Source organism: Dermacentor albipictus, chromosome 10 (assembly GCF_038994185.2).
Source record: "Dermacentor albipictus isolate Rhodes 1998 colony chromosome 10, USDA_Dalb.pri_finalv2, whole genome shotgun sequence".
Classification (NCBI taxonomy): Eukaryota; Metazoa; Arthropoda; class Arachnida; order Ixodida; family Ixodidae; genus Dermacentor; species Dermacentor albipictus.
Window position 1 is genome coordinate 32,410,449 of NC_091830.1, and position 24,931 is coordinate 32,435,379.

Below are 24,931 nucleotides of genomic sequence, written 5' to 3' on the forward strand. Positions count from 1 at the left end.
ATTTCCACGCTCCCTTGAGCTTCAGCGTGTGTGACTGACCTTTTCACACTAGCCGCGCGGGGCCTAAATTGTTATGTTTTTGGGCGCAATATGAAGGTAACGTGTTCGATTTCCGGCATTCGTGACTGCACGTATAAAGAACAAAAAAAAAACACGTAAAATCACTGCCGCGTTTTTAAAATTATGCGCACGTTAAGGTACCCTACCCGGCCAAAGTGAATCTGGAACCTTCGAGTATGTATAATTCAATGATTACCAGGAGCCGTTAAGTGGCATGAATGATTAAATCAGTGAATCGATCAACGAAGAAATTAATAAATGAGCCTATGAATCAACCAGACCAACGCTGAGCGAATGAATGAACCAATAAATGAACCGGTGAATAAATGGAGGAATGTTTGAGTCAGTCAATCAGCCCGTTAACCACTTGCATGAGGAAGCGCCCAAACTGGAAGTCATGGATAAATAACTAGCCTTGCAACTCACCTAAATGGGCGAATAGCGTTCGCGACAAGCTAAATGTGCACGTGTGTAGGCTGCTGCATGCCGACGGGTGACCAAATAATTTCGGATCATTAGTGCCGGGGTTTTCTCACCTTCACCAACGACCATGAAGTTTCGGTTTTCCACGTAAAAAAATGGCTGTGGCTTAGCTAAGGTTAAGCCCAGGATGCGAAGCATACTAGCCTTTATTTTAGTTGTTTAACCACTGTTTATCCTGGTGAACTGCTGTTGCTTGGCTATATTTGGTTCGGCTAGACGAAGAAACAACTCATGCGTTACTCTGATTCACCTTCGAGAGTGGAACGCGACAGCGTTCCCGTCGACCCGCCAAGGGGTGTAAGACAATGGGCTACGGCGCAGCGACTACGCGCCCCGCATTGGACGCGGTGAGCGTCGAGCAACGCAGCGTTCCGCGCGGCAACGAAATGTGCGCCTGAGCAAGCGACGCACGCCTGAACCTTAGAAACAGCTCGTTTCTAAGGCAACACCGCATTCTTTTTTTTTTATTGAGATGAAATTTTAGGAGAGGTTTAGGAAACCAGCGAGCATTCATCGATTCCGCACCTTCGGAGCTGAGCCTTCTCGGCCGTTTCCGCCTCGCGACGAGCGCTTCCGCCTTCTCCGCTATGGAGGCAGGTCCATAGCTTCGCGTGTAAATTAAATCAGCCGGCGCAAGCGGATTGGGTCCGGAGATCAAGCAAGCCCGGGTTCGGTGCTTGGTCGAATGTGGTTTGCTTTCGGCCGGTATTTTTTGTTATTTATATCTGCTGGCCGGTGCTTTCTTCTCGCACATTGAACTTTCTTCTGAGGGCGGGTGGAAGGTTCAGCAGGAAAGCCACCAACACTCTGGGCATGTGAACACCTGCCATAGTCGGCAGGTGGCTCATTTCGGGGGAAAAAAGCAAGTAGAAGACAGGACACGAAGATCGAGGAGCGGACACAGCAGAGATCTTTGCTGCGCCGGCCCCTTATCCTCTGTATTCCACCTTCGCGGGATGTTTTTTTTTTTCGTTGTTGTCGGTCTAAGACATGCCTGGAAGCGACGTCAATACCGCAGTCCGGGGTTTGGTGCCCAGATAATAAAACGTCAGCGAAGTTCGGGGTCAAGCTGAAGAATCGCAGCTGTGCTCGTCTGCCTGCGCGACAGCCGAGCCACGAAATTGGTGCTTCTTACCTCATAAGCCGGACTTTGGGGGACGCGTTCCCGTACGTCGGTCACCGACGCTCGCACAGGCCGGTGCTAACAGTCTGCCGAGGGTGAACGCTGCGTGTGCGTTTTTTATCGGGCGCGGGAATTTTCTTCGCTCTGTCACACGACCAGTTCTTTCTCCCTCTCCGCAAACGTGCCCTGTTGGGGCCCGATCGGAGTTTCTCGGTCTCTGTGCGCATTGTTCGACGTGACTCTAGCAGTGACATTGAAGCGGGTCTGGCAAGGGGCAACGTGAAAGTAATACTGTTCTACGTAGCGGCATTCGCTGGCACCTTCTCATTACGCGGAGGCCGTTCTCCCACAGCGGCGTGCTCTCTTAGGCCGCTGACAGTAAATGAAACCGGTGTCGCAGTCTCTTTCCAACTGTCAAACACACCCTCTCTTTGTTTCCGTGTCCTCTTCCGCCTTGACTTTTATTATTTTTTTAGTTGTTTCCCAACAGAGTGCGAACTTGGAGCAAGTTGCAAATTGGTAGCAAAGTTAAGCTGAAAAAAAAAAAAAACGTTGCGAATGTGACGGACTCTAAGAAACCGGCGCCGCACTTCTTGAACCTGTTTGTTTTGTTTGGGTTCTGTTTATTTGACGTGCTTTCAAAAGTTGGGAGAACCGATGCGGGAGAAAAGACAGTCGTAAGCACTCTTACATGTCGCATCCGTAGCCCTTCCGGTTTACAGTTGCTTTCAAGTATGTGTAAGACGAAGCGGGCATAATAGATTTCACGAGCCTGATGTGAACAGAGTGGGCAAGGAGGACGTGACCCACGCACAGCTGTTCCGATACGATCAGAAACGGCTCTGAGTGCCATTTCAAATGTTTCGAAACCAACTCTCGGAAGCCTACCTCCAGCCTTACGAAACGAACGCAGACTGGCGGTCTGTTTATGCGTATATACTCATGTAATGCGGATATTATATGCCATTCGATGTATGATGCCTCAAGATGTTGATTTAAGGCCAGGAAAGCCAATGCGAAGCTTACGATTTGCGCTTTTTGATATGCTTAAGTGAACTTTAGGCTGTGATCATTTCAAGAAACTAATTACGAAGGAATTAATCACTGTACCACTGAAGTTGTAACTCATACGAAATGTCACTGGTTTTTGGTTTCCGGCTGTTCTGCAAATGCGTTCCCCATGGCAAGAGATAAAGGTGAACATTTTTGTCGCAATCTTTCTCGATCTGGAATGACGTTGAGGCGTTACAGCGATATAGAAGAAATGACAGCGTCGAATTCATAACAGTAGAACCAGCAAATATGTACACGTTAAAAAAATGTAGCAGATAACAAGTATGCCGGTCACGGCGGCCGCATTTTGATGGGGGCGAAATGCGAAAACATCCGTGTATTAGACTTAGGTGCATATTCAAGAACTCCGAGTGGTCCAGATTTCCAGAGTTTCCGATATGGCGTGTCTCATAATGAGATCGTGGTAATGACACGTAAAACCCCACAATTAATTTTTTGAGATTACAAGTACAACTACTTCATTCAAAAATGGAATTTAATACAATTAATAATCACTGCCCCACAGAAGTAATTGGCCAATTGCTAAAATGCAGTCGATTACTCTTCCGTTACTCAGCACCGATCAATAACGGTGCACAACTGCTGTAAATAGAACGAGCTGGCGGGGCTCTTTCATCTTGTCCTCTGCAGCACTTCGTTGCTTATCCTTACTGAGACTTGCTTTTCCAAAATTTTCATCCGTCCTCCATCTTCCCTTGTTTTGTTGGGAAGGCTCCAGCAACGACACCATAAAGACCCTCGTATCCTCTGTAGCGAAATTGAAAACTCGCTCGATGGGTGCGCCTCGTATTGCTTCGGATATTGCGTGCCATCTGTAGATGAAGCGACTGGATATTTTTGTTCGCCATTCCAACCCTTATTCGCAGCTTTGCAGTTCCGGGAGACCGCAATGTCCTCAGGAGATTGTGCGGATGTGAAAACACGGGACCGGCTTCACTCGGCTGAGCCTGCCGGCTCATGCCAGGCTAGCGATAAATTGTTTTGCGGGCTTCGCGGTTTTTCCGTGTTACGGTGTTACGAAACGTTCAGTGTGTTGCTGCTTCGTCTGGGCGTGCATCCGGATTGGTGCAACGCTCGGGTCACGCATCGTCCGGACAGAAAGCTTCCGATTCGTGCGCGCCTGCTGTAGCTCGCAAGTCACACGTGTGTTGTGCTACGCACGCAGCATGCGTTGCATATTGAACGGTGCGCGCATATTCGAAGCTTTCGAACAACAAATCGTACATTCGCTCCATTCGATTAGGCCTTTGACTTCGAATGCCACCTTTTGAGAATGGGAATGATTTTCCAATGCTTTCGCTCTCATCTGCGAGGTGGGAGGCATTGCTACCCAGCTCCGCCCTTGGGGATCAGCTCAGGCTCGTCCGCAGGGCAGAAAGGATGGCGAGGGCCAGCGGTGCCTTGGAATAGGGGCCCGACCACACGGCGTTACCCCGTTTTAGGGGAAACGAAGTTCTTTCTACGAATAAAGTTTTGTTCTTCTTCTTCTTCTTCTTCTTCGCTCTCATCTGCACTCTAAGAAAGGTTTACAGCTTTTCGAGTGCCCCTTCTGCCACACAACGATAATCATCATCTGCCTTGATGCGTTTCCTGTCTTTAACGCTGCGAACCCGGTGCTTTCCAGTAACGAATGGCATGCGCGTTATAAGCGTGATATAATTCCCGACAGGAAAGTAGCGGGCGTGGCGTTTTCAAGAAAGGTAATGCATCAAGGAAGATGACGGTTATTGTTGTGTGGCAGAAGGGGCACTCCAAATGGTGTAAACTTTTCTTACACTCTTAGACAAAGTTACACCCTTTGGAGGGCCCCTTCTGCCACACAACGATAATCGTCATCTGCCTTGATGCGTTTCGTTTCTTTAACGCTGCGAGCCCGGTACATTCCAGTAACGAACGGCATGCACGTTATCAGCATGATAGCATTCCCGACAGGAAAGTAGCGGGAGTGGCGTTTACAAGAAAGGACATGCATCAAGGCAGATAACGATTATCGTTGTGCGGCAGAAGGGGCACTCCAAAGGGAGTAACTTTGCCTAAGAGTGTAGAGTGTGTGCGCGAACATAAAATTGAAGCACCGGTACGTGCAATCTATAAATCCCATCTCGGCCGCCAACGGTAGCCACTGCAATGAAAGCTGGCAGTTGCAGACCGGACGTAGTCTCGTAGCAGTGGTGCCAATGATGTTGCTGGAGCTGATGTGAAATTGCAGAGAGATCTCGACCACTGTAGCTCCATGCACACCCTCGATCACGCAATAGAAGCAACGCTTTTATCTTCAGGGCAAGCGCGAATGGTGTGTGTGGTCAAGCTAGGATAAACGTTGGATGATGGCTTATGTATTTAAGTAGCTCGAGAAAGAACAGCCGGTCTTGACAAGAATGCGGAAAGTGTTCGGCTAGCTATAATGAGCGCAATTATTGTCACTCGGAGATGGCAAACACGTTCTTCGTATTTCAACTGCGTCATGAATTGCGTCAAGCGGAAAGATAGAGAGAGAGAGAGAGAGAGAGAGAGAGAACGAAAAAAAGAAAGTAAAATTTTTCGCTCATTCAAAGTGGGAACAGCGGGGCTGCTGTCTGTTCCGATTAGATTTATGAACGCTTGAGCTAATAAAGTGTACTATAGGGCTATGGCTCGAAAAAAGTAGCAGAATTATGGTAGCAGTTGTAATACAGCAGTAGCAGGTAATATAGTAGCACCAAGAGTAGCGGTAGTATGATATGATGTAGTGGAAGGCAATGGAAGCAGTGGTAGCACTACCAGTAGGTTTTCGCCATAATTTTCGGGAAATGGGAGGCAAGAAAAAAAAAACTTTTTTTCACTACTGGTAATCCCTAGCTTTGATGCCCATATGTGATCGGCGACCAAGGGATAAATGTGGGAGATGAGGATATGGAACAAATGCAGCTGTATAGAGCAGAAAGGTTACAACATTTGTCAGGAAAAAAGAAAGATGTGCACAAAATACGTTTACCTGGCGAAAATGTGAAAGTCTACCATATAGCTATCGCGTGAGTGCGTGCTCGCGTTTGCTGCACATATATAACTACAGTTGTCTTCCTTACTCTATACGTCATCGGCGCTATCCTCTTCAATTACCTTTTACTCCGATGCACCCGTTCCCACACTGCTGACCACCATTAGGGTGTCAGCAGACTTCGCCTGACACTTACTGTTTGCCCAGCCTGCTACAAATAAGTGTCTGATACATGTTGTGTAATTCGTTGGGCAACCCATTAGGGCTATGCTAAAGGGGAGCATCGCTATGATTGTGCGCGGCGTCTTGTTACCCTTGTGTGTTACCCTACTTGTGTGTTACCCGTCTTATAATAGATACGGACATTAAATTTCTGTGTAGGCATCCCACAATGAAGTTTTTTGAATGGCAGCAGTGCCAGAACGCACACCTAAGCCAGCGATGGATGCATAATGGGATCGCTCACCTGCGATCGCTCACCTGAGGCAACAGCGCCCCGAATCTGAATGCATACAAGGCTGCGCAGTGTCTGGACAGGTTCGCGATTGAGATCGGTAGCGCGAACGTGCCCGAGTTGAAGCCTGGATCATTAGCGTTCCAAATCGCATGTCATTTTCTTCGCATCTCTGCGCCTTTAACCTGGTTGTCCATAAATTCCACTCAGTGGAACGTTTTCTTTGCATCTATATTCCGCTTTGATGGTGGAATCGATGTGAAACGCGGTTTAGATGTTTCAAATACTTAATGAAACTTTCGACAAACTATAATGTAAGAGTGATACAGTGTAATGCCGCTAGAACGTAAATGAACTGTATAACGAAGAAATAATTATGTCCCTGTTCTACCGTAAGTGGTGCGCAGTGGAACCTTTACAACGAAGTGACTCGTATAACAAATGATTACGCATTCCCCAAGCAACCTCGTTATGAAGGCGTTCGACTGCATACGTTGATAGTGGCTCAACGACATTCGTTCCTCATGGGTTACTCTTAGTAAGCGGAACACTTTTGTATAAGTATGTTTCGCTCATCCTATGTGGAACGAAAATTGAGAGCGCAGCAGCCAGTGGTGGCGATGCTGCGGCGGCAAATGAAAGCGTAATTTTCGCTTCAAACCGGCTGTTGTCTGGTCACAAGCCCTGCTCTCGCTTCCTGCTCAGCACGTATAGAAGGGTGTCTACGTCGTGTGTCTACGTCGTATCACACGCAGAACGTCAATATACAGGGGGTAGGGGGGTAGGCTATAATTATCGATCGCGTGACCCGTTGGTGGCCGGCCACACCTTGCAGTTTGCCGCGAGCCGAAGGTAAGAGACAGGGCTTCCTCGTCATAATGGAGACACGTCGCTCTCAAGGAGGTGCACGAAGGAAAGGACGCGACGAAGTTAAAGCAAAAAAAAAAGAGAAAGAAAATGCGATCGACTGCGCTCCATACTGCCTCTTCGCTCGAGGCTAGGCGCAGCGCCGTAGTCGACCCAGAACTTGTCCTCGCTAATTATCCACACTACGCGCGTTCCGCCCCTCACAGTGCACCATTCCAGGGCGATCCATCAGTCTACGCACTCCTGCCGGCCTCGCGAGAAAGAAAGAAAGAAAGAAAGCCCGTAGGGTACAAGGGAAAAAAAAAGAGTTGAAAGACCGCTCGACTGCCGGTCTGGCTGATGCAATTCACCTGCATTGTTGGCACTGCGCACGTACTTACGCCGGAGCTGTCCTGCCCATTTGCTCCTAACCCTCGCCAATGACCTGACGATGCGTTGTGGCGAAGACCGTAGGCATGGCTCTGACGCAATCGCAGGTTGCCGTTGCGGCAAATGCGACAGTGAATAAAATACGCGAGACAAACGCGGAAGCACTCGGACCTTTGACACTCGGGCGCGTATTAGCTTCCTCGCACTGCGCCTCGCTGCAACGCCAAGCACTCAGTGCGTCGTTTCATAACCTCGAATCGCGTGGCTGCTAGTAAACACTCCAGCTAAAGTTTAGACTTTAACCTACATCATATTAAAAGTGAACAGTGAAATCGGTGTGTCAAGTCGAACGCAAATGCCTGCGAAGGTCAATCTTAGAAGTAAAATCATGATATCACGTCGCCTTGCTTTATTTGACTCGCATCTGTCCTTTCATTCCTAGCTAAGTATAAGCATACAGGCCAATGTTCGCGCTCGAAAGGCTATCTGGCTCTAAATAAAAAAAATATCTCTTTCGCTCTGAGCGACTTGATGCACTTGTATCGTTAAGAAAACAACACGAGCTATATTATATTTATAATAGGCAAATGCCTTTATGTGCACGTAGTGCTTTCAGACAAGTGTAGTTGCTTTTGATTTGACCCGCCGTGGTTGCTCAGTGGCTATGGTGTTAGGCTGCTGAGCACGAGGTCGCGGGATCGAATCCCGGCCACGGCGGCCGCATTTCGATGGGGGCGAAATGCGAAAAACACCCGTGTACTTAGATTTAGGTGCACGTTAAAGAACCCCAGGTGGTCAAAAATTTCCGGAGTCCCCCACTACGGCGTGCCTCATAATCAGAAAGTGGTTTTGGCACGTAAAACCCCATAATTTTTTTGCTTTTGATTTGTAACTTCCGACTTTCTTCTACCATGCGGCTTTTGTAACATGCATAGCTATTGACAGCCAAGAGGGTTGGGTGTCCTATCTTTTTAGTGTATCTGTGTGGTGGAGTGTGTAGGAGTGCGTATGTTGGTGTGCGTCTGCGTGGGTGCCGGCTTGGTTGTTTATCTTTGTGAATAAAGTCTTCGTTGGGATTTCATAGCTTGGCCGGTCTTGCTGTCTTGCTTTCCATCTCCTATTATGTTTTTTTTTTTTTGGGGGGGGGGTAGCTGTTTCTGTCAACATAGATGCAAAATCCGGACGTCGGTCTTCTTGTGTCAAAGGCTGTGCCCACCGTTGACACGATGCTGGTTGCTCTAGCGATAGATGCTTTGCCCGGGCAGCATAGGGCTCGCGTCGGAGACTTCATTGGCGCTGATGCAATGACGTCTTACTCTTGCGATGCATGGAAAACACGGGGAAGTCGGTCGATGGAAATTCAAGACGATGAACAAGGTGACAGCGGGAGGCAACTTTTCGAATTGTGAATTTGCCTTTTTCAAGGCGACATATGCATTCCTCGGCACAGCATAAGTAAGTAGAGTTCCTTTAAAGGGGAGAGGGAGGTAAGGTGGGTGGCTGAGGCCACGACCGAAGGTGTGTTAGATGTGTCAACACCTTCGGCGCCAACACACCTTCTTTGGGTCGTTGCCTCGGTCACCTACCTTACCACCTCCCCCTTTAGAAGAACCCTAGCTATGCATACAGTGCCGAGGAAAGCATATGTTGCCTTGAAAAAGACAAGTCCCCTTGTCGAAACGTTGGCTCCCGCTTTTACCTTGTTCTCGTTTGACTCATCCTCTTGCGATGTACGTATTTTATTTTGAAGGCTGACGACTCGCGTTTGACTGTGCCATGACGATGACATATTATTAGATTCACCTTCTACTTTTTTATTTATTTAGTTGATACTTCAGTCCAAAATATAAGCTGGAGGGTGAATAGGTGCCTCAAGGTGGCTTGTGAATTCGGTTACATACGTGGTTCGGGCTATAAAGCAATTGGACATGGCATTTACCACTTCAATTTCTTGCGTTATAAGAAGACCATGCACTTCGTAATCACAGAAAAGAAAAAAAATTACCGACGATTACGTTACTTCCTAATGCGAAATTTGAGCGCAGCAAATAAGCTGTTTCACCTTTTCGATAGATTGAGGCAAAGAAATCGAGGAACACATGTATGCGCTATCACAGAATTTTTTTTTTATTTTTCACACGTATTCCTTTAACAAAGACTCCATTAACAGTTCTTGACAGTCATGAAGGAAGCTTTGTGGTCGGAGAAATAGACTGATATATGTTCGACTTGGTACACCAATGCTTGATTCTCAAAGACGAGATCTATACAAGTGCCTCGCGAGGTTGTCACAGCCGTGGGACGCGTTACGAGCGAGAGGAACGGGATGTTCTCCCGCATAAGTGTTAGGAAATTGCTGTTTGTCTTTATGTCAACATTAAAGTCCCCCACTACTAACATCGGTGTGGATCGATGGACGGTTAATGCGAGTTGCAGGAAGTGCACGACGTCTTTCGTGAGTGCGGTAGCGGACTCACGAAAGCGGTATCAGTCGGTCGCTGCTAGCGCTGGGGGGATGAAAGGGGGGCGGAGCTGGTTATGAGGCCGACGACAACGCGAAACCCAGGAACGGACGCCAAAGAGCCATTTGTGTAGCCAGCCCTCCTCCACAGTCTCTCCTCCTCCCTTCCATCATCCTCCCTCGCCCGGAGAGCCGACAGCGCGCATGCGCGGCGGCGGAGCAGCGGCGCATGCGCGGCGGTGGAGCGCGGCGGCGGAGGCGAGCTGGTTACGAGGCCGACGCCGTCGACGACGACGCCGACGACGACGCGAAACCCAGGAACGGACGCCAAAGAGCTGCGCTCTAAAAAAACACGGGGGGAGGGCGGAGTGCCTTAATTAAAGGCAAGAACCTTTCCGGAAACCAGTTTCCGTTTCCAGGAGGCACATGCGGCGTGATGTCATGACGCATATGGTGGTGACGTGGCAGCAGAGCATCTTTACGTTTTAGCACTCGGTTCAGAAGGCTTGGTCGTCCGCTAAGTTGCTGCTCATTGCGCGACCCGACATAGTAGCACAGAAAACGACAAGGTGAGCTGGAGCAAGTTCCTAATGATCATGATGTTTTTCTTCCACTTGACCACCTTCTGCGTCATAAATTCATGGCACGTATACTTCCTGGAAAAGGATACCGAGTATCATTGTAGAAAGGCTGTAACAGTAAACTGCTGAGGCCACTTTGTGGTTTATCAGCAATTCTTTCTACGGTTTTGAGGTGCGGGTCCTTCGTATAACGCAATTAGGAAGTGGAAAACGTCATGCCATTTACGCTTATCTTCACCACAGACATGGCCTGTACAATTCTACTCTTCATAGCGAAGCTCACTTTGCCTTCTAAAGGAGCAGGGGGTGTATAACGGTGTATAACGACTAAATTGGTTTTGAAGTTTTATCAGATGAAAGCCGCCAGACGAGCTCATTTATCCAGAAGAAATGCCCATTACAGTTTGGTAATGCAAAGCTGGTGCACTCGCCCTTTTACGATATAGAAGCAAGCAAAAAAGAAAGAATACTTTGGTGTGCTTGGACTAGTGGATAGCAGAATGAAAAGCTGTGACTGACGGGCCACTCTATCATAATCGTAGTTGCCTTTGCAGCCGTTATCCATTAAGCAATATGACTCAGAGCACTATATGGACGATTTTGCAGAATATATATAGGTGATTCGAAGTGATAATCAGGAAAGGACCAAGACTGATATATAAAGAAGAGAACTATGTTTAAAGGCCAAATTAGACAGTTAAAAAATGAAAAATACACATATATATCAAGGCAGGAACTCCACACTGAGATATTGTCTTGTGGTGCGTAGCGCTGTTTGTAATCACTAGTTGTGAAGCCTGTACTCTGTTACTGAAGCCAAGACTTCCGTAATTCCTGAAGATCAGCAGCTGCAAGTAACACCACGCACACTATGACAATCTCCACAACGCACTCATTTTTACTACCGATCTTGCGTTCGGTAAATTAAATAACATTCTATCGCTGTAGGGCTTGTTTTTTTTTTCTCGCATAATTTACCCGCCTACACGTTCGCCTTCGTTCCAACGCGTCCTCTTCCGAAGATCCTCCCTGTTGCTGCATTCGCCATTCTCAGGTTGCCCTAGGCATCCACGCGTACCCTGTCTGCGCGAGCTTTCACCTGCGGAGGCATTCTGTAAGAGTTCTACTGGTTGACAAGTCGAATTCGTCTGCTGTTTATGTTCTGATTGGCTGGGCTGTGCTGTGCATCCGCGGCGGCGAGGCGCCACAGCCAATCAGCACTGCAACAGCAGACGAAATGGACTTGTCCGCTAGGTGGACTCTTGCACAATACTTCCCTTGCTTTCTAACTGCACCTCGGCAAGGCCAAATCAAAATGCATCTAGCGTCTGAACACGCTCGCTTGCCCGCTAGAAATTCCTCAGGGTGTTGTTCTGCACCACTTGGCGATGCATGCGTCCGTGGCCCAACGGTTTCGACCTCGGTTTTCTATACTGCACTTTGTCTGCTCGAATCCTGCCGTCGGACAATTTCAATTGTGTTTACCTAATTATTCATAAAATCAAAGTTCGTTTGAAATGAGGAGGTTACGAAGTCGCAAAGCCATTTGATGCCGCAAGGACGAAGTTTAGGCAAATATATATGTAGTGACCCCCACTCCTATACTAGCTTACAAAGTATGCCATCGTAGTTTCGGCGGCCCAGGAGTAGGTGGCTCCGAGCGTACAGAAGTTGGCGTATCAACCGAAATTCACGTCTTCAAGCCTATGCGGCGTTACGGGTTTTTTTAGACACGAAACGGGAGAAAGAACGGAACGGAGCAGAAAATGACCCCGTGCACCTAGCCAAAGAATGGTATGCATTAAATAACATTTGATGGACGTTTAAGCTTCGCCTTTAAGAGTGGAACACCGATAGCATTCCAAGATCTCTGACCGATTCTCACACTTTTGCGCAGCTGCAGCGTGTGTAACCGTAATGATTACCGGGAAACGCTGGCGGCGAAATCTATGCGGGAAGGGGAGCTTTCTGGTAGAAACGGCAGATCTGTTATTGTTTCGCACTTTCAATATTTCAGTCTTAGAAGATATAGCATAAAAATTATGCGCTGTTGGCATGTTGGTTCATGAAATTGATCTGTAGGCTGCCATTCTCTAAATTCCGAAGAATAAAATTTTAAAGAACTAAGACAAAGTCTGAGCCACTTCCGTGTTTTAAGAACGACTTAAGTGCCGTATAGAATACTGTCTCCCGTATTCAGAAATATATCTGAATTCGAAGCCCAAGCTTGTCTTGATTTAAAGGACGTCTGTCCTGAACGCAGCATAGGAAACGCAATGAGCTTCTTAGACATGTTCAAGCGAGGCGTCATTTATATCAAGTCAAGCATGGGGTTCGAGTTAAGATTTATTTCTGAATACGGGGGTGTGGCTCGGAGTTACTTTTGCCGAAAAGATGGTCGGCGCCGACGCCGGGTTTTCTGCGACACGGAGGCCCTTAACGCTATCGCGTTAAAAGAAAGAAACAAACAGCCACAGCGTTCGGAAAATAACCTTGGAGCCCTGGTTTCAAGCATTCGACTGTCAAAATGACGGTAGAGACGCCGAAACGGCGATGATGTGATTGCGATCCCATAGGCGCATGGGTTGCGTATGATGTATCCCATGACGTATTCTGAACGCCAGCCAATTGAAGGGTGCAGTTAGCAAGACTTTTTTTTTCTTTGTGCTACAGGTTGCGTATGACGTATCCCATGACCTATTGTCAGCGCGAGCCAGTTGAAAGGCGCTATTAGTAAGATAATTTTTTTATATTGTTCTCTGTGCTGCAGGTTTTGTATGACGTATCCCGTGACGCACTCTAATCGCAGCCAATAACAAGATAGTTTTTTTAATATTTTTCTCTACGTTCATAGTCGATATATCCTCTCTCCATTTTTGGTGGCCATAGCAATGTCTTGTCAGTACGACGCCAACGAAATGTAAAAAAATTGCAAAAGGATGGTGGTCAAAGTGATGGCTCGTTTTTAGAGATTATGGTTCAGTGTGCTGTGCGATGACAGTGTTCGGTGACAGTGACCGATTGTGATTGTGTGTCTATGCTCCTTCCTTTCCTTATCTCTACTTTGTTTCCACTTTACCTCCCCCTCCCCTCTCTCCCCAGCGTAGGGTAGCCAACCGGAGTTTTTTTTCTCTGGTTAACCTCCCTGCCTTTCCCCTTTCCTCTCTCTCTCTCTCTTTAGAGATTATGTTGAAATAAGAACAGCAACAACAGCAGGAACAGTGAGAATCAGTGTCCACTATATTGGAAAAGCAAATAGCGAGATAAAGAGCAAAATGAATATTTAACCAGGCATTTGGTTGGACTCAGTACGGAATCCCTCTCGCTGAATCCCAGTGTCGAGATCCGAAACAAATGCGTACGTAGTCAGGGAAGTGTCAACTTTTTGTAATAACGTATTTCTTATTATTCCCTTATATCCATGCGCAATAACAGTTATGCTACGAAAAATGAGACTTCTGAAAACTAACCATCCACTTCATTTGCTATATGGCTGGCCCGACAATCATGTCTGGAGAAATATCTATACACAGAAAAGCGATCTGTTTCGCCGCAGCTTCATACCTTAATGGTGCTGTATAGCAAATAAGTGAGAAAAGAACTAATATCACCAGGGATGAAGCCGCAATATTCGCATGTTACTCGGACCCATTGTCTCTTAATTTATTCTCTGTATTCCTTGGTTTCTGGCTCCAGTCATTATTATCTTTACGGCCCGCTGCCCACGTAGCGAGAGCCTTGGGGGATCATTAGCATTTGACGCGACTCTTTGATGAAGCCGCTTGAAGCATGACTGCATCGAAAAGAAAGATAGCGAATGCTAAGCAAGAATGCAACGAAAGTGGGTTCAAACTCCACGTGTTTGAGAAAGTTAGTTTTCCCTCGAGCCTGCATTAATCAAGGCGCGGTTCCTTTGAGCAGCGAACATCACTTCTGGACGGAACCACAATGAATTCGGGGATCATTGCCACCTCAAGCGCATCCCACCCTGAAGTGAAACCAAGCGCGGTAACATAACGGAGTGAACATGGCTGGCTGCCTCTTGGTAGCCCTGGTGCTTCGTCTTACTACTGGGCAAATGTTAAGCGTGTCAGCTGTCTTCAGAATTCCTGTCTGGTGGCTTACGTTCCACCAAGGCAGGCGTGAAACTAGAACAAATAGTTTGCATTGTATTTTTGTCTTGCTTATTGTCGTGTTTGTTTTTGTTGGAGATCGCTGCGAGCAGCCTTCGTACTGCAGTGGTCATGAAGTGGGCTGATAATGATGGTTCGTGCCTGCATCGTCGGGGAATCGAAAGAAACCACAGATTACTCACGGCCGTGGACAACGTTATACACTCGTTTCCTGTGAGTGTTCGCATAGCCAGAAATTTCTTCACCAATACAGAGTCTCAGTATAACTGATGCCAATGTGAAGAAAGAACCAGCGCAGCTGTTACTATCTACGGTTTCTCCAATGGCTTAAATAGGATAGTTATGATAAATAGCATGCGTTGTAATAAACCTCAAATTCACCCTGAGACCCGACTGATGGTACGCTTCAGAGTGTAGCAAGGTCAGGCGCGTAGACACACAAAGGAAAAAGTACTGTCGACCAAAGCCTGTGGACTACTGAAACATTTTATAGGCAAATGGCTGTTCATATTTATTCAGAACTATGTGCAAAGAGAAATAAGTGTTCTGCAAATGCAGTATTAGAATTGATGTAATTGCTGCGGGGGCGACATCACATCCTGCTTCGTTAATTTTCTATCTACCCTGAAAGTATATACCAGCCCAAAATGATTAATAACCATAGAAACATTTGGTTCCACGATACAGAGCTGCATATTTTTAAAACCTTTCTTTTCATCGTTATACCTCGAGGGAAACACCCTTTGAATGAGAAGGAGCTGCAAAATTGTAGTAGGACCCTATATTTCTGAAGTAAGCAAAACCTTCACTGTTGGTATGTAGTTTTCACCCGGGCTGATCAAACAAGAGCATATCGCTTCGCTTTTGACCAAACGCCTACCTCTCATCGCGGCGAGACAAAGAGATTCCGCGCTCAAAAGTGGTCAAGGACTTGCGACATGCGCACGTAAGATACGTGGAAATGTGCTCGTTCTTTGTGCACTGTGCCTTTCTTGCATTTCTTGCACTGTGCCTTTCTGTGACTGTTCTTTGTGCAAATGTGCCCGCAGCGTCTGAAAGCCGTCTATTTGGCGTCGAGTCGGGTTCTTTCACCATACCTTTTATGTTTATAGCAAACGAAAAGAGACGAGAGACAGAAGTACGACGCGGGCACAGCGCTGTGTTACGAAATACCAACATGCTCAAACTTACGCTCTTCTTTTACCAATTCGGTCGTCGACACGTGGAATCACACAGACATCTCGAAAGCTCGCCGTCTTTGTCTCGCACAGTCCCGAATCCTTGCATAAGATAGTTCCAATTTGTATGCATACTTGGGCTCCCAGAACGCGCCTTCTTACGTAGAGCGAGGGAACAAATTTCTCGTACCGCAACGCACCCTATGGCCTCCTTTTCTGTCTTAACCTAAAACCTGCTCATGTATTTTTTTTTCTCTGTGTAATAAGTTATTCATGTCCATTACTAAAGACCAGAGGCTGCCCACTGCAAGTACGTGCGATAGCGTGAAGACAGCTGCAGCAATATTTCGCAAGAGGGGCCTCGAGGATTTACCATAGCCCGCCGGCACTCTTCAGAGTGACGCCAACTTCTGCAGTCTAAGGCGCGCGAAGAATTCCTTCGCGAGTGCGCCTTATCCTTTCGCGTCAAGCCTTTCGCGTCAAGAAATGAAGCGTTGCAGAGAGACGCTCTGCAGACTGATCCTGCTTAACGTCGTGGGCGGCACGAGATAGAATGCAGTGGCTATTGACGTGCGGCGACGTCGGCGGGCCGGGCCACACCAACGTCGCCTGCATTGGTCGTTGCGCTACGATCGAACGCAACAATTCGGCGGCACGTTTGGCAACTGCCGAATACTGCATTCCCTCGATCGTTCGTCGCACCTTTGGCTGTCAGCCTGGTCTATCTCCTTCCGAGTCAGCTTCGGCTATTGTAGTGGAGGACACGCGCCAGCGGTTCGTGCACCACCATGATGGAGAGCGCCGTGGGCGATCTTTCGCTTGCGACGGGACCATCGAGCACATCCTCTGCTACGACGCTTATCTCGGTGGTCAATGCGCGCTGCCTTACGCCCAGTGGACGGCACATCGCTCATAGAAGATGTTGGGAAACAGTGCATCGGAACGGAACGAAAACCAAGGTGATATAAAAACTCCGTGCCCTTCCACTCTGTAAAGAAGGAAGACCAGGGAATCCGTGTATGTGGGCGCCTCAATGGCGAACTTCACCTCCGCGGCGGGCAGGCCCGGCATTGCACTATATTCGGTATCGGCCCACGCATGGGGAGTGCGTAACGCCTGCTTCATCTCTGCCGCGGGTCGGCCCGGCATTGCACTATCTTCGGTGCTTTGTGTGTACGCACGCAAACCATCCTGGTGCAGAAAGCCCTTAAGAGCTTCGCTGTTAAAAGAATATCTTTTTTCCCCGAGCGAAAACGTAACCGAAATGTTACTTATTATTTTCTTTTGGAGTGAAAATGAAATATCCTTGATGGAGAAAGGGGAGGAAAAACATTTATTAAACGCGGGGAGTTGCCATGCGGGGAGTTGCTTGTGCGGGGAGTTGCCGTTAGTCCAGGGATCCTGCGGCTCTTGCTGTCTCCCGGGCCCGCCGCACCAGTTGCTGCTGCTCACGAGGGATGTGTTTTCGGTTCGAGGGGAAAGTCGGTAATCCGAGACCGCCGACTTCAGGCGACGTCAGAATTCGCGCGTTTATCTCAGGCAGGGATTGTGCGAGATCTAGCCTGTCGAGCGCTCCACTAATCTAAGCCTGCCGCTTGGTGCCCTAGCAGGTCGGCATCGTAGCAAAGCCCAGGGCTTGCGCGTTGAAGATCTTATCGTTTCGTTTTCTGCGGGCACAACGCTTTGTTGCAGGAGGTTAAGTTACCGAAGCTTAAGTCAAGCGTCTAAGTTCGTTTTATCGAAACAGCGGTCTCGCATTTCGGCAAGTACACTAGATGAGATGCTGCTTCTGAGATCGTGCTCAGAGCCTTGATTCAAGGCACTCTGCATGATATCAAAATTGAGGATTCCCTTATCGAGAAATATAAATGCTATCTTTTATTCGTTACGTTCCTTCGAAAATGTTCGCGGGCGAACCGAACCGTTAGGAACCGTTACGGATCCTTACTTTTTTTTTCGTTCCGAAGCAGAACCGCAACGAAACTTTTTTTTCAGTGCAACGAAACTAAAACCAGAACCAAAGGCATTTCGTTCTGACTCCCTGATTTGGAATGTTATGAAACCGAGCTAAAGACGAACGTGTCCCTTACTTTCTCAAAGGTATTGCAACCTTCGACTCGACCATCCTCCGTACGCAAAGCCCCTGGAGCTTTTGAAGAACGCCTGGACTCAGCAGCCACTTTTTAATACACCGTGAATGCTATTGTGCGCGCGGATGCACCGCTTATAGCCTCTTTCCATTTTCTTCTTTTCTTCCTTCTTTCAACATTAGTGCAGGGTAGTAAACCGAGTTCGAGCTGGTTACCCCCACTTGCTTTCTTTTTTCTGTTTGTTTCGCAAGGCATGGTTATGTGTGCTTGATCAGTTCCCAATTTACGGCAGGTTGCGACTGCAGGTTCTATAACACAATGCACAGCACGCTGATCCCAATGCAGCGCGCATTGTTTTGCTCCTGATAATGAAAAGCTTGCAGACTGCGTTATCTAACCTGGTGTCCAGCATTGTTGCACACGCTCTCCGCAAGCGTAATTCATACTACAGTGTGTCCGACAAAAATTGCGCTGGGACTCGCCGTATCTAGTGTTCACATAAAGTCTCGGGACAATGTATACGGAAGCGACCGTCAAGCGACAGGTCAGAGCTGTGAAGAAACTAAATGGCCACCATGTCTGATTAGAATACCGAATGACCGTTTGTCGATCTGCTTCTTCCACAAACGAACAACCTTTGAAACTTACATCACATGATTCTATCGACGATTCTACGGGGCTGCTTTTTGAATGAAAAAAACAGAAAGACAAAGCGCGGTTTGAAAATATTATTGTCCAAAAAGCAGGAACGATTTCAATTCACCGGTTTTCATCCACAGCGACTGATTTCGTACGCTTTAGCTCATGCTTTTTTTCTCTTGGAGTTACATTCTGACGACCGTAATTGAGTAGAACCGTATACGTGTGAGGTTTTCGTTTGTCCAATTATTATGCTGCAACTTATTCCGCCTGTGTATGTAGGCGAAGCATGCAAAACCAAGTCAGTAATATTGGAACGCGCCGCCTCAGCGATCAGAAATTACCGGCTATATACTGCTTTCAAGAACGCCGTAGTTCGCCATGTATGCAAGTAACCGCCTGGCAGAGGGATCAAGGGTGCATATTTTTGAATGCGAACTCTGTGAACATGAAAATATTTTTCTTTCTTTAAAATAGGCTTGCGTAAAACGGCATGGCAGCCGGCAGAAAATCGCAATGTCGCTATCAGCGCAACATTCACGTGTTCACGTGTTCCAAATGCTGCAGAACATTAAACGCCTAACAGCGAGAGTTCTGGCAACATAGGAAAAGTATATCTACTGGCCTAAATAGCGGTGTTCCCTAATATTTAAATATTTAGATCCCTAAATATTTTGTTTTTGTAGCTCTTTTAGAAATCAGTTTTGGTTTCAGTTCCCAAGAGTGAAATGTGTCATAACACAGAAGGTTGCCACGTGGGTGCCGGGCATCGGGATGTTTCGGCAATCGCTGCGGCTCGCTCCGTGGTATGCTAGCCGCAGAGCCATTCGCCGCGCGTAGCAGAAGTCCCAGTGAGCGGAAGCCAGTGCCAAAAGTTCACGATGCGCTGCTGCCATGTCACCAACTTTTTTGCGTTGCGTCATAACACACATCCTGGGGAACAAAGCCACAGCTGGTTTGTAAAAAGCTAAAGTCGCAAATCATTTATAGCATTCCCAGGCTTGCCAGTAACGTTTAGGGGTTTCGAGGTCGAAGGTCTTCAGTGAAAGCAAAATAAGAAAAATTATAAAAATGTTGCGGCACTATTCTTTCAAATTCAACTTGGTGCTCCCAGACCTTTCATTCGGCAAGCCGGACACGCCCTTTGTGTGCCTTTTGGGAAGTGAAATTCGCAGCTGGCTCAAGCACTCGCACTCTTCTGTCGACCTTGCACTTTTTAGGTCAGCTAGAGTGAGGACACACGACGAAGCTCGACGTGATGATTTTCGAATGGGATCACGGGGTTCACTCCCTAGATATATTCGTGCCAAATCAGATGAACGCAAGAAGAGGTGTGGGAAACGAAGCTGCTTCGCAGCGAGGGGAATGTGCAGGCTTACCCCGGGATACGATAAGAGCCCAAGTTCATGGGTATCTACTTCTCCGGCGTCCCGATAAGCTACCGTACGTGCCACGGTCTGAGCGTCTCGCGGACCAGACGGCGATTATCATATGACACCGGCTCATGACGCCGGAAATCTTGACAGAGATTTCCTGGGGGTCACGAGAGCTGGACCTTATCGTTGCCAGAGATGGCCGCGAGGGACCTACGCTGGCGTCCGCCGGTTTCTGTGGTCTCAATATCGATGGAGATTTCGATAAAGGACGCCGTGTGGGCATGTTCGTTATTTGTTATGGAAGGTCTCCCTTTGTTTACTTGATCGCACCATGAATAGTCCGCGGGGCAGGCTAAGTCATATCAAGTTTATATCAGAAATTACAGTTCTCTTCAGTACGCACAGTCGAAGCTTAACAGAGTAGGATGTCCAAAAACCGAACTCTAGTCGCAGTGCATGGGCCCAGCTACTGTTGGAAAGACATGGTAACTAGTCAGGAAACGAACAACTACTCAAGGTTCGGTCAAGCGACCAAGCATATTAAGAAGAAAAACGCAGATAGGACATGCAAAGCATGCCTCAATGTGTTGCCCAAAATATACCGCTCAGCTGCACCAAATGGGTTTGAGTACAGATACACAGCGTGATATATATATATACATATATATATATATATATATATATATATATATATATATATATATATATATATATATATATATATATATATATATTATTGCACACCTTCAATAAACCGTTCAACTGAATAAAGTATTTTTTGGTACTCGTGCAAAAAGACACCCGCGTTGATATTCTGTTACGGGGCAATGAAATTTATAGTGATGTAGAAGATAACAGAGCTGAAAATTTCACAGTGTAATTTATTCGTCGTAAACGTTTTACCCGCTAGGATAGCCGGCTACAACTGCCGCGGTTAGGGATGTTCTAAATTGAAATATTCACTGTAAACGTCAAGCGTCAGATGCGTATAAGTTATGCCGGTTAGTTCTCGGAGAATTACTGTAGCTTCCATGGAACTACGTTACCGCAATTTCATGCAATAATCGCCAGCAAACTTGACCTTATGGTTTTGGGGTCCTGAATACAAAGTTATTTAGCGCGCTAGGCTTCCAATTGCTAATGTAGGGTGTCAGGCGCCTGCATCTTCAATTCAGAAGACCTGTCCCAAGGCATATATGTAAGAAAGAAAAAAGGACTTGAAATAGACGCATACCGTCCTTCGTGACGCAGATGTTGCAACGGTGAGTTTAAGAATTGTCCATCATCAGCAGTCTTGAGTTTTGATTCCCTCAGCACTTGTGCCTAATCTCCTGTGCACTAGAGCACTGCCACAGCAGGTGATGATCACCCGCCGTAGATGGATGACCTGGGTACTTGAGACGTGCTGCAAGGTTCAATGCGTGAGCCAGCTCAGGCTGCTTAAGCATTTTACGGGAAATGTGTACCTAGCCATCTATCTGTGTATGGTTATATATATGTATAATTCTGTCTAACCGTTTCCCCGCCTGCCTGGGTCACTGGATATATACTCCGTGGTCGTATGCGTAGCGCATCAAGCTGCTGTGCTGAGGGTACGAGTTTCGAAACCAGCCGCTAGACCTACATTAGTTGCTGAATATGTGGCAATGTGTACATATGTGACCCTCTTCAACGAACCCCTTCCACATCGACATGGGTCACCTTAGATGCGGGACTAGGTATGTGGCGCTCTTCAACGAACCTCAGGCTAACCTGGATCACTAAGTACGTGCCACTGAGTGTGCGGTGGGTGAGGGAACAATTCTCTAAGCACGCAGGCGTAGAACGATTCTCTACGCTTCTCGTGTCGGAGGTCACGCGCGTAATTTTCGGCGGCGCCACTAGATGGCCCAGCGTGTCCAGAGAGAAGCGCGAAGAGGGTAGCCTCAGTTTTTGCATGAACGCGTTTCTCGGTGTTTGCGCGCACCGCCGTGCCACGCATTTCCGAGTCTACACGTGGATGGCGCCGGGCATTCTTGGGGAAACACGAGAGTCATGTTGCGGTTCACGTCTCATACATAACTCGTTTCGACGGCGGCAATAGGTTATGTCACTGTTTTGACATAATGCTAAATGCACCACCGTCGAAAGTTGTCGTGAGATGGGTTCGGCCCTTTAAGGATATAAATTTCTAGTAGGGGTTGGGGGTAGCAGGTCATAAGAAGTGTCAGTGCTATCTGAGCCAGAAGCATTCAGTGACTAACTTGCTGCACTCAGGATATACCATGGGGTAGGAAACACATACGGTTACATGATGGACTTGTACCGTCTGAGAACGGGAGTCTCAAATAACAATGATCAGTGAACCATTTTGTCGGCCATGTTCTTGATTTAACTTCCCCGTTATGTATAGCAATGGCGCTGATGTATGACGAATTTTTTAGTCTGCCGTCGTACCGAAGTTCCTAAAATCGTCGATAATCAGTCGTCGGAAGCTCGAGCGGGTTATGCCATACATCAGCAGGTTTAATGGCCACTGCGTCATCATAGTTTCGTCCATAGCCAATGGAGCAGTGTGGTACTCTCTACCGATATTTTGAAACAATTCGAGTGGCAAGGAAGTGTGCTCTTATGTGCAGCGGCTTTAACTGGCCATTCATAAATGGGTGACACCAACATCGTAGACTGTAAGGGCTCCTTTTTAACCCTTATTTCATCCAGTCTGCGGATAAAGGGTTCGCCGTCACTGCAGAAAGTGAAGGCTACATTTTTCTGCCGTTGGATTTTTTCACCTAGCTTCGGCGCCCATACTAGGTGGCGCATTTCACATTCAAAGTAATTTCTCATATTTCTGTAGTTTTCGCGGATAGCCAAATTTTCATAACCGGCTCGGTGAAGCCTTTTGTCCCTTTCCAATGCAGCGTAGTACGGCATTAAACGCAATTAATAATCTAAAAAGCAGTATTTGTCAACATTAGCGAATTGTAAAGCCGCCAAGAGATGTCTTCTTGGCTGCATTAACTCTTCACAGCTACTTCATGTTGCTTCCACATGATTGTGGTAGGGCTGAGAAAGCAAATTTGTGGACTTCACTGGCACAACACACTTTTCTGAGATCGAGCATCATAAGCTAAGTGGTGTTTCGCAAACAATACCCGAATTTGTGCACTCATAAAATTTGTCATTACGTCTCGAGGGCTTACAAATTTGTAAGGAAAGACTAGAACCTCTAAAGAAGGAAGTCATAGATAGTCATAGATTGGAAAACGTAAAGGCAATCTATACACCAAATAAAGTTGATAGTCTGAAGAGTAATTTAGCTATACGAAGTGTTTTAGTCAAAGAGAATTTACTACAAGAATTTGCGGGTGATATACAATTCATCGCTTCAATAGGGCATCTCCTGTGCATTTTCAGAGCACAGAAAGAAGCTTTCAGGGAAGCTGAAGTGACCGTCAATTAATGTGGCAAGGGGCACCGCATGAAAACAAAAAATATCACATTTTATTTCCAAGAACCAAAAGGCAGATACTTTTTTCGAGAGTTTTTCTACGAACATTTCATAGTCGCCTGGCATAATTTCACTTTGCTGCGAAAGGGCTCACCAGTGAAAGGTAATTGGCATTCCGAATTGCTTCCGTCATGACATCAAGTGACGTTGAACATGAGCCGAACGTTGTATATTGCAGCACACCGACATCGCACTGCGGACCTTCTAGGTCTGACCTTCTACGCACTGTGGCAGACTTTTATGTCACGACCTACAATGCTCGGGAGCCAGAGAACGTTATATGTGCCTCAGCGGCGTAAACAACTCGCGAATTGTCGTGCGCACGAAAGATTAAAGAAAGAAAGGAGTTTCCTTACAAAAATCAAGAAGCACGTGAAATTATAGATAGCGTGTTAGCAACGTGGAATAATGTCATGTGAGCCACTCGGCCATTCGCCATCTCAAACGCGAGAGAGATCAAATACAAGTAATTGCAGTAGACAGCAATGACAGTTGTTCCCTAGTGGTCTTACCGCGCGTCAGCAACCCCAGCCGCATTTGCTGCGCATGCGTCGCTGGTTTCCTTGGTTATTGTTTGTACATAAATGGTTCAACTGTCAATCATCTGAACTGGTTCCTTGATTGCTTGGCATGTTATTGTGTTTGTTGCTGTCACCGTGCGCTGTGTCAGATAAGTTGGGCTTTTGTTACAACAACTTGCTGTTGGGATAGTTGGCAGTATGGTATGGTAAACCAAATCAGAGCGCAAACAACGCAGCCACCAACAAGCACACACGCAATCACTCCAAAAAATAATATGCCTCCCCCCTCCCCCTCTATGACAAAGGCGCGCCTGTGTTTGGAGTCTTTTTTGAAGTTGTTGCCTGTGTGGGTGACGTGTGTTAGTGGTGCATTTCTTGAGACCTGATTTGTTTAACGATGATGTCTTGGCGTTGTGATACCTCAAGATGAAAATGGCATCTCCACATAATAGAGGTTGGCTTTTCCTTGTACGTTTATTTGTATGCCGTTAGGCGCATGAGCAATGTTGACATCATCAATAACGCTTTATCTTTCTCAATTTACAAACATTGATAGTAATCTGAACAAATCAAGGTAATTAGTCTGTGCGCACATGCGCAATTATTGGAAATTGCCGCATTTATAACGCAACCTGTTGTTTAAATGATAAATTCGCCGTTACAGAACCGTTTGAAGCCATAAAGACGAAGTTTAGACAAACCTACTTACTTTGCATCATCCTCATGCCGCCTAAATCCACATACTTAAGTCTACCGTAGACACTAGTGCCAAAGTTCCCTCTAGTAATTTCTTTGAAAAAACTATGCTTTCAGGTCATCAGAGGCATGTGCACATAAGACTTATGCGTTCTGGACAGAAAAGTAACGTGCCCAGCATGCTCAATCGAGGACGTGTACTTGCACTTGATGACTACTATTGTTCGAGCAGAAGGTAAGCCCTAGATGGCGTGAATTTCGTTATATTCTAGAATAAAGAATTTCCAAGCAGCGTCTTCGTTGGTACACCTTGTCAAGCAGCTGAAATTTTTCTTGTACAACGCATCACAGGCCTTAAG

At 46.9% G+C, this 24,931-nt stretch overlaps 1 protein-coding gene and 1 long non-coding RNA gene across 4 annotated transcripts in view; one reads left to right on the forward strand and one right to left on the reverse strand.

The window, feature by feature from the left end:
• LOC139050592 (uncharacterized) overlaps positions 1-24,931 on the forward strand; it is a 107,065-nt gene that overhangs the window by 81,826 nt on the left and 308 nt on the right. Inside the window, exon 2 of the long non-coding RNA XR_011508963.1 lies at positions 24,690-24,807. This is a non-coding gene — a long non-coding RNA (uncharacterized lncRNA). The remainder of the gene's footprint in view (positions 1-24,689; positions 24,808-24,931) is intronic.
• Positions 1-24,931, reverse strand: part of Hn (phenylalanine hydroxylase) — a 107,069-nt gene that overhangs the window by 75,070 nt on the left and 7,068 nt on the right. Inside the window, exon 1 of one of the 3 annotated variants that reach the window (XM_065444617.2) lies at positions 1,679-1,772. The exons of the other annotated variants lie outside the window; for them this stretch is intronic. The gene's annotated coding sequence lies outside the window, so the exon portion shown is untranslated. Of the gene's footprint in view, positions 1-1,678; positions 1,773-24,931 lie in introns of those variants that run through there. 3 annotated transcript variants of the gene reach the window in all.